General features: G+C 41.1%; 1 long non-coding RNA gene across 2 annotated transcripts; it reads right to left on the bottom strand.

The window, feature by feature from the left end:
- Positions 1–3,824: 3,824 nt before the first annotated feature.
- On the bottom strand, positions 3,825–10,381 carry LOC308583285. Of its 2 annotated transcripts, XR_014006160.1 has the most exons (4): positions 10,292–10,381; positions 6,780–6,870; positions 5,620–5,779; positions 3,825–4,162 (listed from the first exon to the last, which is right to left on the bottom strand). It is a non-coding gene; the product is annotated as an uncharacterized lncRNA (long non-coding RNA). The 2 variants fall into 2 exon arrangements; XR_014006161.1 differs by lacking the exon at positions 10,292–10,381 and having other exon boundaries at positions 6,780–7,085.
- Between the last annotated feature and the right edge of the window lie 742 nt (positions 10,382–11,123).

Here is an 11,123-nt window from a genome sequence, read left to right as displayed (position 1 = left end):
CCTTTATCCACTTGTCTATAGACAGGCAATAGGTTTCAAAGGCATATATGCTGATCCTTCATTCATCTGCATGTATCTACCGTCTTTATCTGCCAGTCTTCCAATGTAGGAAGTTCCTGCTGCTTCCATTTCTGGGCCAGGAGTATTCTTGCAGCCATTGTGGCATACATAAACAAATTTACACCATTTTTCTGAATTTCCTCTCCAATTAACCCTAACAAAAATGCCTCTGGTTTTTTTTAATTAAAATTGTATTTAAAAACCCTTTTCAACTCATTGTTTATTGTGTCCCATAATGCTTTCAGAGATCTGTTAGTAGAAGTGGATGGTAAATTAAAGCTGAAAACATTTGAAGAGCTGAGAGGGAAATTAACTGACTGGTTGTAGTATCACCAATTGCAAGAGAGAGGACTATAAAAGTAATGGATTTGGAAGTATTAAAGACAGAATTGCTGAGCAATAAAAGAAAAATACTGTCAAAAATGTATAGGATATCATCTGCATGTATTTAAACAGTTTGGGAAGGTTTCTGTGGCTCTTTCAAATCAGCAAGATCTATTTGCCTTGAAACATTAGGTAGGGCAAATGCTTTGTATGTGTACAACATGGGCAGGGATAATTGAATCAAACCAGGTGGGATTCAATGAGATTTGCTTAGGATCATTCTACCTGCACAGTTATTTCAGGTTGCCAGACAGAACCTCCACACTCTTCTACCCCTGGGTGCTGTTCTGTGCTGTTTTTTTCCAAGCAAATTTCAGGGACTGTGGGGTCATGAGGGTGGGGAGAGGGGAAACCTGGTTGTGCTAGTGTAAGCCCTTGCACAGGTCTTCCACCAACAGGCTTTGTTTGGAGAATTCATTCTCCCACTACCAGCTCACTGACTCCTTCTAACATGAAGGCAAACAAATAATTGAAATACTGAGCATTTCTGTTTTGAACCTTCATTCTTACTGAAAATACAGCATACAAAATTCTCATCACAGGTTCCAATATTTGAAAAATCAGAAAGACATTCCTTCCACATACAAACAGCTTTGACACTCAAACATGCATCTCCATCTGTCATGATAGCAAATCTTGAAAAAAACCCCAAACCAAAACAAACAACAGAGAAACAAATCCACCTATCCAGCTTTTCCTCTACTAGGGATTTGCACAAGACTCCTGATCTTCCCTGTGGTCCCAGTTTTTGGCCCTCAGATGATGCTGATCTATCCTGTGTTGACTTGAGGACCACCCATTCTTGCAATCACGGGGGCAGGGCTAAGGGTTCTTAAAACACCCTTCTCTCCAAGAAAATGTGAGCTTTGATTATGGTTAGGCATGGGAGTTATTTGCTAGTTGCCCTTTTTGTGGACTGAGCATGAATTTTTGGAACCTCTGGTCAACCTCTTTCATGCCTATGTGACACCATTGGGTGACTTTACTTGCTGGTGGAATTGTGTTTCATGCATTGGGTTTTGATGCCACTTAGCCCAATAAGAGAATTTAAGAAGAGCTTGGTGAAACACCCAAGGCATTATTGTTAACCTAACCCGGGTCCTGGGAAGTGGGTCACAGAATGCATGTCCTGATCACACACCCAAGGAGGGAATGGTCTTAAGCATAATGACTTTCCTAGGATTATCAACAGAGTTTATGTCACAGAAAAGATTTGAAGAATAGAGCTCTTGTAAATTTTACAGTTACCACCAAGATGGCCAAGTGCTAGCCCAAGTGTTGAAAGTAGTATGTATGGCTGTGACAGCCAATCTCTGTGTATCTCAAATAGGGACAGTGCTATTGTACTCCTGTCTTGTTTCTGGGATTCCAGAAGGGATTCCAGAAGGTTGGCCATAGGGCTGGGCGATATTTGGTTTTCAACTCCCAGATATATCACCAGCTAAACATTGTGATATATTGATATATCACAATGTCTGAAATAAAGATGGAGCTATGTAGAGGCACTGGGCAGCTTCAAGGATTTTCTCACATCAGGACTTTTGCCGACGTCTGCTCTTGTGATTCACGGCAGAAGGCAGGGGAGAGTTAACAGGGGCTGCAGGAATCGAGAGAAGCATTGGCTAGCTACATGGTTTTCCCCACATTGTGATTTTTGCATCTCTCTCACACACACATACACACAAACACAAACACACACACACAGACACACACACACACACACACACACACACACACCATGATTCATGATTTATTGCCAGGTTAAAAATATTGAAACCTATTTCAGGATAAAGAATTCTATATGGACTTCAAACTGGTCTGGGACGATGTATCACCCAACCCTAACACACATCATGATCACAATATATTGCCAGATCAAAAATTATGGAACCGGTATCACAATATGGATTTCAAGCCAGTTTGGGACGATATATTGCCCAGCGCTAGTTTGCCACTGTGAGAATCAGATACTAGACTAGGTTGATCTTTGGCTGAATCCATAAAGGCTCTTCTTGTTTTCTTACCTGGGAGTGAGCACTGTAAGTTGCTGCATTGCACTCTCTTAATCTACATATCACACCGAGCCATTAATTTTGTAAGTGTAATCCTATGGCAGCCATACTTACCAGGATTAGAAATTAGTACCAAAGCAAGGGCAGTCAAAAGAAGATGGCAAGACTTCATAGCTATGAGCAGGTAAAAGTGGATGTTAGCTGTAACTCTACAAGAAAGGAAAGGAACACTGAGAGGAGACGATGGGTCTGTCTTTTATACTGGACTAGCTGGGATTCCAGGGAATTGAATTGAATTGCAAATGTGCCCCTTCCTCCTAAAAAAACAAAACACCAAAAACCATTGGGCAGCATTCCCTGAAAACAATATCTCTTGTTATAAAAAGAAATCATTGAATTGATCTAACATAATCAACCCATCTTTATAGTTTAGTTAAACAAGTTCTGTTCACAGTAAATGTTACGCCCAGTAGTGAGCCAAACACCTATATATGTGTTTTCAATCCGGGAACTGGACTCCTGACATCCTGACATTTTAATGTATTTTTAATCTTTGCTGGAAGCTGCCCAGAGTGGCTGGGGAAACCCAGCCAGATGGGAGGGGTGCAAATAATAAATTATTATTATTATTATTATTATTATTATTATTATTATTATTATTATTGGGGATGTATGTGTGCAAAATTAGATACATGTCTGCAGTTCAGCTTTTCCTTTTCTTTTAAATTACAATCTGCTATGGAAATGTAGACAACTCAAGAATGGAAAAACGCAAAACTGAGAGAAACCAAAATTGACAGGTTTACCCACTCAAATATGTTAGTAAAAAATTATAAATAATCTTGCAGCTGTATCTCTTCCCACCTCTGTGTTTTCTTTACATAGAAGGCTTGAGACAACAAGGCTCAGCTTTCTGAGGATTCATTTTCCTTTGGGTACCTTTTGAATAACTTCTCAATCAAGGATTTAAAAACTGTGCTTGTTTTGCATGTGGGTCTACGCCTTTCCATATCCAAGTTAAGATAATGATACAGGAATATCCAAAATTGAGCATAAGAGGTGGGGGAGAAACCTCTCCCCATCAATGACTTTTTCATAACAGGGTTCGTCTGGAATGACCACTTACCTGGGAGTGCTGGGGATTAGTAGTTTGAGGCCTGAGATAGCATAGACTAAGGTCATCTTCTGCCCTGAGTGGCCATGCTGGGGGGACAGCAATGCCTCCCACCATGGCTGCACAGTTTGATGGGAGGTGCCCCATTCAAGCAGACCCAATGGGTCATTCAGGTGACAGTAGGTGGGGGAAGAGTAGGGGGATGTCAGGATTTATGATTTCCCTCTCACACCGAGGACGTGGCAAGCTGGCGGTTTAATTACGCTTAGATTTATTAGTCTTTACACAGTAGTTTCAGTCCGAGCTCACAGCTCAGTCATCTGCTGCTGCTGACGATGATGTTGAACTCACTAAAGGGCGGGTTCTTCTCCAACAGTATCTCCTGAGCTCTGCGAGTGCGGCTTTCTCCAGACTGAAGTACAGAGTGTTTGAGGACTGGGACATTCGCAGGGAAACCAAAATGCTTATTTACAAAGCTATTGTACTACCAGCCTTACTATACGCTTGTGAAACATGGACCACTTATAAACACCATCTCCAACTCCTCGAAAGATTCCATCATCACATGAACTGATATCTGTTTTCCCCATCTCTGAAAATAATATCTGAAAATAATGCAATAGAAACATTTTTTGCAGGCAACAAAACATTTCTCTCACATACAAGACCATACACACATTGTGCCCCACTCACAGAGATACACTCAAAGAGATACACTCTTCCTATCTGTCCAAATGGACCTCTCTTACTCCATCTCACAGACTACCTGTCGCACACATACATCAAGTATTGAGTCTAAAGTCATTCTACTCTACAGCAATTAAGATGTTCCCACTGTTATTGCAGTCCGAGCTGTGGTGTCCAGTGTCGCATCTTGTCTGTCTTTTGGAGATCAGTTTCAGTAAATGCACCCTGATGATGTGAACGGGGTGTTTGTGTTGGGATACTGCCAGGGAGACAAAGTCCATCATGGCCCCAAGCCGTCTGCCGGACGATCCATCGATCTCCCGTAGGCACGCAGTATCAGCAATTAGCGACATGAGTTTCCTGAAATAGCTTGCCACATTCCGGAGCTCATGCACACTCTATCAGAAGATAATTCACAGCAAAAGTCGCACTCAGGAGAGCACTATTTACAAGTTTTATTCAGCGTTGATCAGAACAAAGAAAGACATGACTGCCTGCGTCAGTGTCTCCAGACAGAGAGAGAAAACGAAAGCAACAGGTAACATAAACATCCTGTGAACAGGAAATGTGCAGACTCTGTGACTCACAGCCTGCTCCCTTTTAAGGTGGAACGGAAATATCCTAACATTTTGTGGGGATGTGACTTGTGAAATAAACCAGTTGACCAGGTGGGTCCAGGGCAAGATTAATGCTTCCTTGCATGAGGGAGTGTTGACCAACCACTGCCTTATAGGACTAATTCTGTAGGATGGGCCTTGATGCCTGTGAAGGGAAAGAACTGTTAAAAAGAAATAAGAACTTGGGTGATAATTATGCTGGGAATTATGCAGTCAATTTGCTTCCTGTATCCAGCAATGACTGACAAATAAGCGATTTGGATGGTTGGCTCTGACCCCCTTTTCCTTTATATTTCTATTTAGAATGATATAAAAATATTGCTTGATTGAGTGATGGTGGCGACTCCTCTTTTTGTAAATTCTTTCGTGCTATTATTATTTTTTAAGTGCATGTCCTGGTGGAAGCCATGAATATCATACAACGTGACAGTAGAATAATTCTGCGAGGATTGGGGTAGGGGCGAAATGCAGCCAGCCTCCTGTGCATAGCTGTCAACTTTTCCCTTTTCCTGTAAGGAATCCTATTCGGAATAAGGGAATTTCCCTTAAAAAAAGAGAAAAGTTGACAGCTATGCTCCTGTGTGCCTGTGTTCAAGCCACAAACTTCTACCACATACAGCAGTTATCACAATGTCAAAGTAATAAAAATCTCAAGGAAAGCTAGGCAATATTTTTGGGAGAAGGAGAAGTAAACATTTGCATGAGTGAACATAGTTCATTCCTGGTATAGGGCCATCATTCTCACCTTTGGAGCTGTCATTCTCATCCTGGCAATTGCAGATAGCAGCATGGCCAATATGTTGAACACTTTCCAATAGGGTTAAAGGTCACAGGGCACTTGATAAATGCACACACACCATTTATCTGGCGGCATTGGCTTTGATTTTGCACATTAGCAGACGATCCTGTTTCCCCACCAAAAGAAAAAAAAAGTTTACAAGGGGAAACAATAACACATAATCAGAGCCCAACATTCCTATGTTTCATTACAATTGGCAACATTGTCATTTCACAGTGCAGTGCTGGGAAAGAGACTTCCCCAGGGCTGGGAAGATCATGTGGAGCAAGATTGGAACTACCAGGCCAGATGGAACGCTGGACATCCTTAGATCAAAGCAGTTTCAACTCTTCATTTAGTCAACACTTTTCTAGCCTTAATTCCCACAAGGAAGCCATCTTTTGTGTAATCTCACTGTATACAAGTTGTACAAGTGATAACAAAGTATTTCAATTACTGCACACACATTCAAGTGTAAAGCATCAAGATATCTGACTGTATGTAGGCCCCTACAAGAATAGTAATCACCACCACCACCACCATCATCATCACCACCATCAACCAGGGCTTGAACTGGATAGGAGGATGTGCCTGTGCATGCCACCCCTGGCATCAGCCCTCCCCCATACAAGCCACATCTCCTCCATTCAGAGTCTTTAAGAAGGTTGGAAGGGAGCTTCTGCATGTGTTTGGCTAATGACATTTGGAAGCCCCTTGGTTAAGTCCAAGGAGATGCGAATGGCACTGTGGTATAAACCACTGAGTCTTGGGCTTGCCGAACGGAAGGTTGGCAGTTCAAATCCCAGCGAAGGGGTGAGCCCCCGTTGCTCGGTCCCAGCTCCTGCCAACCTAGCAGTTCGAAAGCATGCCAAAGTGCAAGTAGATAAATAGGTTCCACTCCAGCGAGAAGGTAAATGGCATTTCTGTGCACTGCTCTGGTTCGCCAGAAGTTCGTCATGCTGGCCACATGATGCAGAAAAACTGTATGCAAGCAAAAACCCATTTCCTCAGCCAGTAAAGTGAGATGAGCACCACAACCTCAGAATCGTTCGTGACTGGACTTAACTGTCAAGGGTCCTTTACCTTTACTTTACCTGGTTAAGTCCAGAACTTAACTGATGACTTACCTGGATGAAACAAAAAGCCAAGGGCAAGAAAGAGAAGGTAACAGGTCCTCATGACCATGAGAAGATGAAGACAGATGGGAACTCTCTATCCCTAAAACAAGAGCCACAAAGAATGAAATATGGTGACTTCTCTCCAAAGCTGTTCATAAATTTAGTGGAACAATGGTGACTGGTGGGATTGGTAGAACAGATGGCAGGTATCAAAAAGGTAGGTGGAATAGGCAGAATAAACCAATTCTTGATTTGTTCCCATTCTCCTCCCTGGTGAGTTCTACAAGGGCAACAATGAAACTACCGACAGCCAGGGCCAACTCTGGATTCGTTGTAAGTCAGAATACAGTAATGTGTGGGCTGTCTGCAGGCAGATATGGAAGTTTCCCATGCACCCAACTGGACGAGTCTCCACCACAACCAATTGTTGTATGTTGTGATGTTGAAGCTGCAGAATATTGAAGTATAACCATGGGAAGAGGACCAGAGCTTTAGCTAGAACTTTGAGATGTTCTTGAAACAGTCCTGATTACTGTGCTGGATAGCTCTCATAACAACAGACCGAAGTGGGAGCCTTCCCAGTAAGGCTGAAAAGCAGGCAGTCCTACTGATATTGAAATGTCAGTTGCATGGTTTTTCTGCCCAGACACACATGTGAGGGGTGTATTTGACATAGCTATACCTTTGGATTAGGATGTGCTGAGTGTCACAGAGAGCTGATTTGTCAGGGAAGAAGGGAAATGTCTGTACACACCTCTAAGTTCAAGGAAGTGTGAATGTGTATGGGACAGAAAATAGTGTGTGGCTTTGAGAATGGGAGAGAGGGCTTCAAAAATGCTTAGCATTCTCATTGGGAAGGCTGTATTCCGGTAGCCCCAATGGCCCACACTCCACAGCTTGTGAGGACATATGCAGGCTGACCTGGGTGTGGCCATTCACACATTCATCTTAAAGGATCTTTTGATGTTGGGCAGTAAGTGCTGCAGAGATCTGGCACCTTGTTAGAGAACTGAAGAGCTGTTAGTTAGTTAGTTAGTTAGTTAGTTAGTTAGTTAGTTTTTTTGTCTCTCAAGAAGATTGGCAGGGTTTTTCTTCTTCTTCCTGTCCTACAAAAGGAGGCAAGTTGAGTCAGAGGACATCAGCCAGGTAGGAATTGGGTGAGCAATTGGAAAGTGCCTTTAAAATGAGAGTAAATTACAAAAACTTGATGTTCAGAGCTGTGGGAACTGAGAGTTAGGGTATGTGTCCCCTTTAGGGTCAACTTCAAACGCTACGCAAAAGTCTGGAGCCATGTGGGGCGAAGCTTACTTCAAATCTGTTCACGTGTGGCTTCAGGGGCTAGATCGTAGAATCACAGAATCTTAGAGTTGGAAGGGTTCCCAAGAGTCATCTAGTCCATCCCCCTACAATGCAGTGTTAAGTCGATGACTAAGCCCACACATATCACAGATCCTGTTCATCGCTGATCAGAGACATCGTTAATGGAATCTCTCAGGGAGTTGGAGATGGTGTTTATAAGTGGTTGATGTTCCAGAGGTTTCAGAAAGAGACAGACTTAACATTAGTAAAGAAGGTAAAATACCTGGGGGTAAACATGACTTCTAAGAATGTGAACTTATTTAAAGATAACTATGAGAAATGTTGGGCAGAAGTGAAAAAAGACTTAGAAATCTGGTCGAATTTGAAGCTTTCTTTGCTAGGTTGAATTGCTGTCATCAAGATGAATGTATTGCCGAGAATGTTATTTTTATTTCAATCATTGCAAATCATTGACAAAATGGATTGTTTCAAGAAGTGGCAAAGAGACATATCTAGATTTGTCTGGCAGGGCAAAAAGCCCAGAATAAAATTTAAGATACTTACTGATGCTAAAGACAGAGGGGGGTTTGCCCTGCCAGACTTGAAACTTTACTATGAGGCTGCAGCATTTTGCTGGCTGAAGGAATGGCTACTTCTTGAAAACACAGATGTTTTGGATCTTGAAGGGTATGACAATATATTTGGGTGGCATGCATATTTGTGGTATGGCAAGGTAAAAGCTCACAAGGCATTTAAAAACCATATTGTCAGGAAAGCACTGTTTAATGTTTGGATGAGATATAAATACTTTCTGGAGTAAAACCCCAAGGTGGCTTTCACCTATGGAAGCGAAAGCTTTGAAAAAACTTAATATGGAGGCCAAATGGCCAAAATACTGGGAAATTTTAGAGCAGGAAGGTGACAAATGGAAATTACAGAGTTATGACAAACTTAAAGAGAAGGTGTGAGACTGGTTACATTACTTTCAAATAAGAGAGGCATGTAATTTGGATAAAAAAATTGGATTCCAGGTGGAAAAATCAAAGTTAGAAACAGAACTGTTAGAACCAATTGCTAAGATATTATCAAGAATGTACAATCTGCTGTTGAAATGGAATACTGAGGAAGAAACGGTAAAATCTGCAATGATAAAATGGGCACAAGACATAGGACATAATATTATGTCCGCTGACTGGGAGAAGTTGTGGACCACCGGGATTAAATTTACGGCATGTAATGCCTTAAGAGAGAATATTATGAAAATGATGTATAGGTGGTACATGACTCCAGTCAAGCTAGCAAAAATCTATCACTTGCCCGATAATAAATGTTGGAAATGTAAAGAAATTGAAGGTACATTCTTTCACCTTTGGTGGACGTGCCCTAGGATTAAAGCTTTCTGGGAAATGATATATAATGAACTGAAAAAGGTATTTAAATATACCTTCCTGAAGAAACCAGAGGCCTTTCTCCTGGGCATAGTTGACCAATCGGTGTTAAAGAAGGATAGAACTTTCTTTATGTATGCTACAGCAGCAGCAAGAATTCTCATTGCAAAGCACTGGAAGACACAAGATCTACCCACTCTGGAAGAATGGCAGATGCAGTTAATGGACTATATGGAATTGGCAGAAATGACTGACAGAATCCGAGACCAGGGAGAAGAGTCGGTGGAAGAAGATTGGAGGAAATTTAAAATTTATTTACAGAAACATTGTAAAATTTTTGAATGCTGATAACGTTGAAATGAATTTAAGGGGTTCTAGCAACAAGATAAAGTGTAAGATGGGATTGATATTAGAAAAACTAAACTGATTATGAATTTGCTGAACCAACTATAAAAAAGGGATACAGAAAAGGGAGGCATGAGGAAATCAGGAAAATAGGTTAACCAAAGAGGAGTTGTAAAAGAGAGAGTTTTGTTCTCTTTTTCTTTTTTATGTGTTTTTCACTTTTTACTTCTTTGTGTTTTTAATGTTTGTATTTTGTATTTTGTATGTTGCTGTTTTTGTATTTTCTTTTTTTCCTTCTGTTTTTGCATTTTTTCTTTGAACTTTTTTTTTACTGAGAAAACTTAATAAAATATTTATAAAAAATAAATAAATATATAAGTGGTTGATGTTCCGCAAGTGTACAGTAAATGGAAGCCAATCTTACTTGGCTATGAGTGATCACCAAAGAAAGAAGAAGGATCCTGTAGTGTTAATTAATCAATTTTCCACTTCACTCAAAGATCTTGCATTATTTCATTATTCCAGGGTACTCTTGCAGACAGATTTGAAGCGGGAGGGAAAGGTTTCCCTGCTTTTGCTGGAGGGATTTATAGAGAGTGAAGGAAAGTAGAATTAGCAAGCAATTCAGGACCAAAGAGCTTCTAGATATGCGCAAAATGCTAAAATGAAGAAAGTTAAAATGTTAAATGCTAAAAATGCAGAACAAACTTTTGCAACGAAGGAAGGGGAGGGAGAAACAGAGCTCAGGTTGGTTTATGAATCTATGAAGGGGGGAAGATAGGAGCCAGTTGAAAATATTACCTCTGCTTGTCTGTGTGGCTTGCTGGTCTTGTGGTGGAGTCAATGGGGTGCCTCTTCAGCAACAGGAGGAAAGATAAAAAGAAAGGGGATGTGTTGTTTGTTAATGCAAAATGTTGTTGAGGAGATATGGTTAAGTGGAGGAAATGTCAAGCATTTTTCTTGGCTTCTAACTAAAAGCGGCTCTGATCCAAAGTACAGTAGGTGGGCAGCCATGATTCAAAGCACACAGTAGTATAGGTGGGCATCAGAAAGGCACAGAGTAGGAGGAAGGATGAAAGAAGAAAGAGGTCTCAGTGTAATCATTTGCCCAAGGACCCAACTTGGTTGGTTTTGTGCATAGCTCATCTGGCCAGTTATTTTTAAAAGGAAGCAGTCTCAAGGTAAGGACAAGAAAGCGCAGGTTATATGGAATTCAAGATTATGAAAAAGCAATGCAGAAGTTTGTCTGGGAACTTTATATCCCAATAAGAAAAAGCAACAGAAGAAAGCAGTAACATATTGTGCTGGTGACATGGCTACC

The sequence above is a fragment of the Podarcis bocagei genome, assembly GCF_964188305.1.
Source record: "Podarcis bocagei genome assembly, chromosome: 3".
NCBI lineage: Eukaryota > Metazoa > Chordata > Lepidosauria > Squamata > Lacertidae > Podarcis > Podarcis bocagei.
The sequence above is the reverse complement of the archived record's forward strand: the minus strand, read 5'-3'. Positions and strand labels throughout refer to the sequence as shown.